The sequence below is a fragment of the Chaetura pelagica genome, unplaced genomic scaffold (assembly GCF_000747805.2).
Source record: "Chaetura pelagica isolate M959 unplaced genomic scaffold, ChaPel_1.0 scaffold548, whole genome shotgun sequence".
Taxonomy (NCBI): domain Eukaryota; kingdom Metazoa; phylum Chordata; class Aves; order Apodiformes; family Apodidae; genus Chaetura; species Chaetura pelagica.
The window spans coordinates 1,127,388-1,137,275 of NW_009970728.1; the positions used below are offsets into that span (position 1 = coordinate 1,127,388).

Here is a 9,888-nt window from a genome sequence, read left to right on the forward strand (position 1 = left end):
TGGTCTAGTGGCAGGGTTCCCTGCTCATGGCAGGGGGATTGGAACTTGATGATCTTTGAGGTGCCTTCCTACCTTAATCATTCTAGCATTCTATGATTCTATTATAGACAACAAAAGGAGCCAGCAAAAAGGAAGGATCTTGGAATAAACTAGACACAAAAAACAGGCAGGTAAGAGAGATCATAAAAATATCCAAAGTCTTACACACATTTTGATTTTGTCACCCAGTATAGCATTGAAAAACACTGGTTGATATAGAGAACTCTGTTTCTGTTTATCCTACAAATATTGCTACACCAGAGTAAAAAATTAAGCATAACACTTCAGCCCAGTTCCAGCTGAACCTTATATTGAACCTGAATATTTCTGGGTTTGCCTAGCCTGTATTTCTAATGCTGTTTGTTCTAAGTCAGCAAGCCCTAGTTTCCACAGGGAATGTTTGAACTTAAGTCCTAATCCATATGAACACATAAGAGCAAGAATCGTAAATCTAAAGCCTTTTATTTTATTTTATTTTATTTTTCATTGCCTGATCATGCCATAGCTCTAAGCATTGTGGTTTCCGCAGAGAGTTGCAGTGCATTGCCAGCAGCATACCTAATTAATTCCTGCTCGCCTATTCCATGTGGTTTCCTCATCCCCATCCAACTGACCTATTGTACCTCTTCAAGACAGGTTAAATTAATGACAGGGAAACTAAGGAAAAATATAATTATTTCACTCCAGAAAGTATCAAAGCTTACATTTTCGCCCCAAATCGACCAGGTCAGAAGGATCAGTCCATCTCTTGGGATTGGTTTTCTGGGCTACTCCCTATATTTCCACCAAAATCAATGAGAATTTAGCCTAGTCTTCAGTGGGTGACCTTTTGATTCTCAAGGGGTGTGTAGAATTTGGCATTTACTCTGCATAACATCTTTCATGAAAAGGGCTCAAAATACCTCTCTACATCAAGTCTCACAGTATCATCAAAGACAAAGTAAACATTACCTTGATTTAATTAATGTATTACCAAAGGCTAAAATATGACCCTGTACTGACCCTTCAAGGTATAAAGCTTGCTCACATTCTGGTGAAGTTAGTGTAGAGCTGAACATGTCCAACATCAACCAGGATTAGTCTCCAAGACCAAAATCCATTTTCAAATCAAAAAATATGTTCCATCACTCTTCCAATATCTTAATCAATGCCTTTACCCACTGCTGCGTCAATATCTAAGTGATAAAACTTACAAGATATATCTTAAATTAATTGGTTGGTGGGGGTGAGTATATATAATCTTGCAATTAGTTTCAGAAGCACTTAAACTAATATGGCCCATTTCTCCTCCCAATCAGCCAGCAGAAAAACACACTAGGAAGATACCAACTTTAACAGGACTTGTATTCCATTCCTGCACTGTCCAGGGCTTGGCACTCTCACATCCTCTGTTCAACTCCTATTTCCATCCCCAAACACTAATTGGTGAGCTTGTTACTATCAAAGATGTGCTGTCTAAAAGTAAATAACAAGGAAGGGAGACTGAGACATAGAGATGCTAAGTAACATCTAGCGTCTTGTAGGATACCTACCGAAACCAGAGAATTCAACAGATTTGACAGTCTTTTTTAAAATTGAAGTTCTGTTTATGGGACCTCAAGGAAGTACAAGGGTGTCAGCTTTTCTCTGTTTATTCTTTTCTGCCATCTACCACTTTCCTCTTCCTTTGTGGACATAAAGCTTCTTATTTTCATTACATCCTAAATAGTTTCAGAGTTTCTCTAGAGTTGAATCAACTAGATGGCTTGATTGAGACTCATAACAACAATGTCAGCAGACAGATTCCTAAATTAGCTACAGAATCCTTTTAGATGCATTTTTAAAAGAAAAGACAGCAGTAATGGAGAAAGAGAAAATTTTGCCATGTTACAGACTGAAAGCCAAATGCCCAGAGTTCCACTGAAACCCAGCATATTTTTTTTCCTACATAGCAGCTGTAAAATAAAATTAAGTTAGCATGCCACTGGAAATAGGATCTCATCTATGAAGGATAATGTCGACCATCATCTCAGAGCAATTTGTTGCTCTATATTCAAAGAACTTCTCAGTTTCTACAACAGGCAGTCTTTTTCCAAATATTTGGTGTTAATATTTGGTAACTAGAAGAACAGCAAAGCCAAGGCGCATTTCAGAACAGTCTTTGCTTCAGGAGCAAGATAAGACATCCATTAGATGGTGATGAGCTAACTGCAATTTTCTTGGAAGATTTTATGACTGTACCAAGATTTAAAGAGGGGTTACTAAAAGCACCTCAAATAGGTCCAGGTATGAGACCAAGTCACATATAAGTACTCTGACAGAGTTGTTTTGAACTGGGGAACAAAGATTTCAGGATCTTAAGCCAAATAAACAAGGCAATGAAGAGGAGAGACAACCCAATAAGTCAACCATCAGTCATAAAACTACCAAGCATGGTGCAGCATATGCTGTAGGTGATAGCTATTGACCAGTTTTACTGAAGTAGCTGGTGTGTCCAGCACAACCTTGAGAATGTTAGTAGTGAAGGTCTATGCAAAGAATCCTAGATATCAGCTTGAGTATTGCAAAAAAATTATTCAAAATCACAGTAAAGCATAGGTCTTGTTGCAAAAAAGCTCAGCTCTGAGAAATTACATGTTCTGCAAAATATTAATGAAAATTGAAAATCCAAAGTTTTTGGAATATTTATGAGTTTGGCTTGGAGGGTTTTTTTGGTGTTGTTTGTTTGTTCTTGTTTGTTTGTTTGTTGTTGTTTTTTAATTAAAGCAATTATTTCAAATCTTTGTGTAACTTGGTAATTAAAGTTATTTAAAGAAACACAAATAAAACATCTTTATATTTTGATAGAACTTCTTTTTATTTAAGTTTCATTTGGTTTTTTAACTGAAATTTCATGAAGAGGTCATATAAGCATGTACCATGTTATTAGATGCTTAACAGTTCATAAAAAAAGGACTAATGTAAACCTGAGAGAGTACTTTCCTTGATTGTTAGTTAGTTATTCCTTAGTGTGTGCTCCAACCAAGTGCCACTCTTACAAGCCTATAAACAATCTGACCCATAAAAATGCAACACTAGCTTCTAGTTATATATTGTTATGTACTATTTATGCTATTATACTAGACATCTCCCATGCTCCAGGTATTTTACAGCTCATAGGACACTTAATGCAATTTCAACATATATATACTGGGTGTACTGATTTCCCATTCAAGAAAGGAATTCTGTCAGAAAAAAAAAAAAAAAAAAAAAAGAAAAAAAAAAAAAAGAGAAAAAGGAAAAAAGAAAAGGAAAAAAGCTAATTACACTTTATCCCATTGATTTATTTCTCCCCAAGTCTCCCCTCCCAAGTTTTTATAATTATTACAGACCTTAGGTTGTAATTTTGATATATGCTGCTAGATAGATTAAATACCAACTAATACTCATATAAAACTGGTAGTTTGATCAATACAGCTAAAAGCTTCACTCCTCACATATGCATTTTTCAGCTTTAGAAGTATTCATTTTTATCTCATGTGTTAGGACTAGATAATAATCAAGCCAGGAATTCAGGTCAACAAAACCTCCCATTCAATTTTTTTAGTCAGAAAAGAACATTTGATGTCTCTTTGGCATAAAGAAGGTGGACTGGATAAACTCACCATGTTCTGTCCAAGGCTACATCCTACTTTTCTATCATCTCCCTTTGCCTTCCCCCCTCTTTCCTCTGCTTCTTCTCTAGAAATAACCTCTTAGAAACAGCTGTGAGAGAAAACACTGAAACAGTTAGAAAAGGCAATTTTTTATATTATTTGTTTCCCAGGCTAGAAACAGAAGAGAAGACAGTGGAAAACAATGAGAAGACTTGCCCTCACGTTCTGCGAGGAACTGAACAAATCTGGTTTGCCCTTCCTGTACGATACAAATGGATTTCTTGCCGAGTGAGTCATTTCATTTCCCAGATAGCTCCTACGTCCTTCTTATGAAGGAGAGCACAAGAAAGAAGGAAAAAACAATAAATAAAAATCACTTGGATTCAGCAGCAACGGGTGTGATGTGGGAACATGATTAGAATGTCATAATGTAGCCCTGATACAGGAAGCTAAGTAAAATAGAGTAAGCAGCTTACAAAGTTTTTGCTTTCATTGTCACTTTAAAATAAAAGAAGGAAAAATAAAAAAGCAGCCAAGCAACAGAGCTAGTGCTCGATGTCCAGAAGGTTTTCTGCAATAACTCTGAAGAAGGTCCTATGAAGACGAGAGGAAACTGGAGCCCTTTCCCTCCACAGAGGAAAGCAAATGGGTGACACTATGCTAATGAAGTGAATTCACTCCCAGGATGAGTCATTCAGCAGCAGCAAGGTCTCTGTCCTGCCTGTTGATTCATATTCTTTTCCCCCTAGTGTCAAGAAGTCATCTTAAAAGGGTTGGCTGGGTGACCTACCCACTAACAAGTTTGGGTTTGATTCCATTATTTAGTATTAGCATAGTGTCACTCTCAGGAGATTTTCCCTTCAGTAGTGGAATATCCTCTGGGTTATCTTCTGTGGGGTGGGATGGAGCAAAGCTTGAAGTAAGACAGGATGCCAGAAGAACTACAGTAGAAGCAAGACATGAGGAGGCAGCATGTCTGTTGGTGGGAAGGTCAGATTGGCCTCCATCTCACAGTGTAAAAATTAAGATAGGAAATTTTTTTGTCTTGAAATCTCATTGTCATTGTATGAATATTTACTAATGGTTCTACTTCTCTCCTCTGCTTTGGCATAACAAGCTTTTAAACAGATCAACCTCTTGGATGTGGGAGTCCAGATCTGAACTAGCACAGTGATGGGATATAGGTCTAATTATGCAAAGCTTCCTTGAGCAAAATTATTTAAAAATTAAAATTAAATGAAGACGTCCACAATGTTTGTAGTAACAAGGGCATCAGCTGCACAAGGACTTTGCATCTGAACCTATCAGCTGCAGTGGAAACAATTCTAAACATTATCCTTCAGCACTAATACTAACCAGATAGCTGGTGTAAACCGTTATATTTCTAGTGACTGAAGGCAACTGAATCAGTACTTCAAACTAGGTTCAGTATTTGAATGCTGCAGTAAGGAATGTGGTGCAATCCACTGTTATAGATTAGATGGTATGTCAATCCTTAATTGCACATTACAGAAGAATTTTTAGTGAGAGAGACTTTTGCTCTAAAGTTAGCTGTGTTTTTCTGAATGGTAAATATGCTTTGTACCAAGAAATTTAGTCCAACTTTTCCATTTTTCATACAATGCAGAATTTGTCTCTTGCACCTATCACATTGCCAATAGTGCTCAATAAAACATCAAATTAATTCTGAAAAAAAAAAATTAAGATAAAAATCTTTTATTGCCCATAATGAATGTCCAATTATGCTAATCACAGAAAGTGTCTGTTTGGAACTAATCATCACAAACACATTTCAATGTGAAATAAGCAATGATCAATATGACAAGAATAATAAAAAAGAATCAATTGCACATATATTAAGCAAGTGCTCTCATACATTAAATATTCATTTTATGCTTCACATTAACATCTATAACTTAGTAAATACATTTTAAAGTTTATTGGGGATTTCTTAACTTTATGAAATTATTTTTAGAAGGAAAACAATTTAGAGAACTCCTTGAAAAAGTGACTTTTGATTCCATAATTCAGGCAAATACTTTTCGTCCAAGTTGTAAGAACATTGACAAAAAGAAATAAATCCATATTCATGTTTTAAAGGTTTGTGTTTAAAAGTCCAATTTTCACTGACTCTGCTTGCCATGAAATTAAAAGCAAAACTCCCATCTGCTTTCAAGACCACAAGAGAAATTCAGTTTCATCATATATCCTCTCACTCAACCAGCCACAAAATTCTACATCACCTTTCACTGTCTGGACAGTCTGACGCTACATTGCTTGGATAGAGAGCTGAGGGATGAAGAAGTATCCCTACTAATGTGAGACTGTTTTCTATCTTTTGCTGTAGCAAAATGAGTCCTAAGTGAAAAAAAAGAAAGCTGAGCTGTGCTGCACCAGGTTTACATCTTAGTGACAGCAGTGCCTGGCTCTGATAATACACCTGAAGACCCTGGAGAACACAGATCACTTGTGATGGGCAAAGACTAGGTGAGCTTTGGAAACTTCCCTCCTCTTTCTTGTTTGAATAGCAGAGGCTGTGCTTGCCTCAAGCTACTGCTGTGGCAACCCATGGATTTTACTCCCTTATATCATCATTAGCCTGAAAAGACATGTGATCCACACTCCAATTTACCAGTAAGGATTGGATAGATAGCTCTGTTGAAGGCAGTTCTATCCTGGCAGCCCTGCTGCAGTGGCAGTGAAGAGTATCTTGTCCTCGAGTTGAATCAGCAGCTTTCTCTCTTTGAACGTTAAGGATGCACAAGGGCCAAACAACTCCTACAGAAAACTTAGCTTTTTGTTTGTACGGGGATTGCTGAAAAGGGCACATGGGGTCCATGGGGCCTCTCTGAACTGTGTTCACATTATATAAGTTTAGAGCTGAATTTTTACTAAACTGGGAGTATAGGTGTACAAATGTTTGACCTTTCAGGTGTCAAGGCAAGGCCAGAGCTACTGTTTACCTTTATGGGTAGGTGTGTCGTGTCTCCACAAGTTCCTTTTGGGTGTGCTTCTGGGCTGTCCTACAACTTTGTGCAGAATTACTAGGTGCTGGTATCACAGTTGCCACACTCCACCGCAGAGTCAGCTCCTGTTGGAAACAGTCTTGCAACCTCTCACATGACCGCCCATTTTTTTACAATGGAGGAAAACTTTTCGTATGAAGCTCTAGTATAATTTTTCTGTACTGGTTAAATTGCTTGTCCCTGCTCTTCATCTCATGGAGCCCCAGGGAGTTTTGAGGAAAGGTGCAGTGGCCTTCCGTGGCAGAAATGCCTGCATAAAGTCCTGGTTTAAATCTGCTTTGTGATATTTCCTAAGCCAAATAGGACACACAGGTGAAAAGTAGGAGATTCTGTCTATAATGAGTATATAGTCCTTTACTCATCTCTCTGGTTTTTTTTGTTTGTTTTTGTTTTTGTTTTTTTTTAAATTATTATATGTTTAAATAATAATACCTCTGGAGGAACAGAGTGCTAGGAATTCTGCAAGTAGATGCACAAATGGTGGGACTAATGAATGTTAATTTTCCCAATCTTCTTCCCAGTTTACATTCTCTGGTGTCAAAATAAGTTCAATCTCAACTGAAGCTTTTTACTCAATGAAAATTAAGCTCTCCCTCCTCTGTTTTCATTAAACTTGTAGGAAAGTGCCTGTCCCAGACCTAACAGAAACAAATAGAAACAAAACCAAAAAAGCTCAATCAAACAAAGAAAAACAAACAAACAAACAACCAAAACCAAACCAAAACAAAATGGAAAAAATAAACAGGCAGAACAACTTGGACAGTCAGTTCAGAAGTCTGGAAAAAGACAAGAATGAAAAATAGAGCTTTATTTCAAAATTTAAAAACCTATGTTCTTTGAAATCCATGCTTAAGAAAGAATCACAAAGAATTCTGGTTACTGCAAAGATGTCGCTTCTTGACTAGTTAGTACTAATAATATTGGCTTTCATTTTATTCACTTGACTAAAAAAAAACAAACAACAAACAACTATGCGGAAAGCAAATAGATTAAAAACCATGGGGAAGAAAAAGGGATGACAAGTTTAAATAAACAATCCAGCTGTACTGGTAGACTGCTTAAATTGCATCCATTGACAGTCCTGAATCCTGACAATGAAGTATTCTGTCTCCTATACCTTCTCTTGCGTATTTGTCCACTTCTTTTGTTATGGAACATACTGATCTTCTATGTTTGACATACTTTCTAAACACCTTTGAGGCTCTTGACCCTTGGTAGCAACCATTGGCAGTATTATGGGTAACTATGGCTATTCTTGACCTTGGTTGTGAAACGTTAATGAAAAGCATCAGGAGAGGAGACACAGAGCAATGGGAAAAGTCAAGGCATCACTAAAGCAAGGAGGTTCAAGTCCTGCTGAGGACAAAAAAGACTATATGCCTAAAATAGAAATCCATCTCCTTTCAAAACAAAAGAGCCTCTGGCCATACACAGAATGTTCAAAGAGCTGTGAACAGACCTGTTGTGCCAAATGGGGCTTGACTTGTGGAAGGCAGCTTGGTTCCTACATTCAGTGGGGACACTTTGGGGAAGCAGGTGTTTCACACCAAACTGAAAGCAAAAAACACCAACACATCTCCAGGAGAAATTTGTTTTGTTTTGTTTTTCTGTACCTGTCTTCTCTCTTTCAGAATCTTCAAGTAAAGCACTGTTGTCCTGTGCAGCATAACAAAACAGACAGCTGCCTCAAAAGTTGTGTTTTGTCACTTTTTGTGACATCTACTGTCTGCTCAATTATTCAGAGTCCCAAGGGACCCAGCTTAGTCTGGTCTTGTTCAAAAGCTCATGGTCTGAGCAGCTAATCTAGAGAAGACTCTTTTATTCACAGGTAGTTGAACAGTAAAGTTTCTGTTGAGACAGAGGCCACCTAGTGCCAAGAAAGTATGATATTATGCCTGATGGACACTTCAGTATCAGGCTGAGGTCTCCCAGGTGGTGGTGGAAAATATGAAGCTGGCACTTAAAAAAAAAGAAAAAAAAAAGAAAAAAAAAAGATCAGATTCAGCTGCTGAAGCAATATTATTTTTGATTCAATAAAAAATCTAAATTATTAACATATTTTCAGGTTATCTTGTAATTTTAGCACTTTTAAAAAAAAATAAAAAGGACTTTTCTGAAAAGAAAATTATAAATGTAACTTTTTAGGAAAGGGAGAATGCAATCATTTTGTCACCTTCAAAGTGCAGCCTTTTATCATATTTCACATCTTGTTACTATTCAAAATAACCATTACATTTTGACCCAAATTAGTTAAGCTCCCATATACTTCTTGTTGAGGATAAAATAATAATAATCATAATATATAAAAAACAGTCTAACCCTGCCCTTAAATCATTGGGATATGGGAAAACAAGGTTAAAATCTTGGTTTTATCACAAATTTTCTGTAAATAATGTTGGAGAATTTATTGTTCATCGTAAGTTAGTTTGCCCAGTCCTCTGGCTCATTCTGGAACTCCAGTATGCAAACACAATTGCAATCGCTGAACAATTTACAGTTTGAGTCCAAGACACAAAACCAGGAGATAAAAAGGAAGAAAAAATGAGACAATGCCAGAAGAACATATTATGTATAAAACATTCCCTTTCCCATGCTGCTGTAGATTTTGTCTTTATATATATTGGAAAAAAAAAAAAAAAAAGCTTTAGAGCAGAGATTATCTTTTACTGAATGCTTTCAGAGCCACAAGTACAACATCTATGCAGTACGAATAATTTCAGCTCTTTTCAATGACGCCTTTGAAAATATATATTTGTTTCTAGATTTTACAAATTCTGGAAAACCTACAAAGTACTAAGCATCCTAAGAGCAAACATACAAGTTGTAAACACACCAGCTAGTTTTCTTACTCCACCATCACTTATATGCTGCAAAGAGAATAAGCAGCCCTTCTCTGTTTGGCCTCTACTTGTGCTCTACAAATGCTGCAGGGACCTTTAGTTCGTCATCTGGGTTCTCTGTTGTACCTAAGTCATGTTCCTGCACTAGACACTATGAAATCCTAAACATGCATTTTAGGGTAAAAAAACCCCATTATTCTTTAAAGAACTAAGCTACTTTACACTTTGCAAGAATGACCATGTTGCTAGGTGGGGCAGAATAGATAAGTTCAAAAATTTGCTCAGGGCTAGGACAGCAGATGTACTTAAGCATCTGCAGCCATCAGTACAGTAGTCAGAGGCTGGCACCATGTCGAGGCACAGGGCAGA

At 36.9% G+C, this 9,888-nt stretch overlaps 1 protein-coding gene across 1 annotated transcript in view; it reads right to left on the bottom strand.

The window, feature by feature from the left end:
• CELF4 (CUGBP, Elav-like family member 4) overlaps positions 1 to 9,888 on the bottom strand; it is a 741,704-nt gene that overhangs the window by 573,958 nt on the left and 157,858 nt on the right.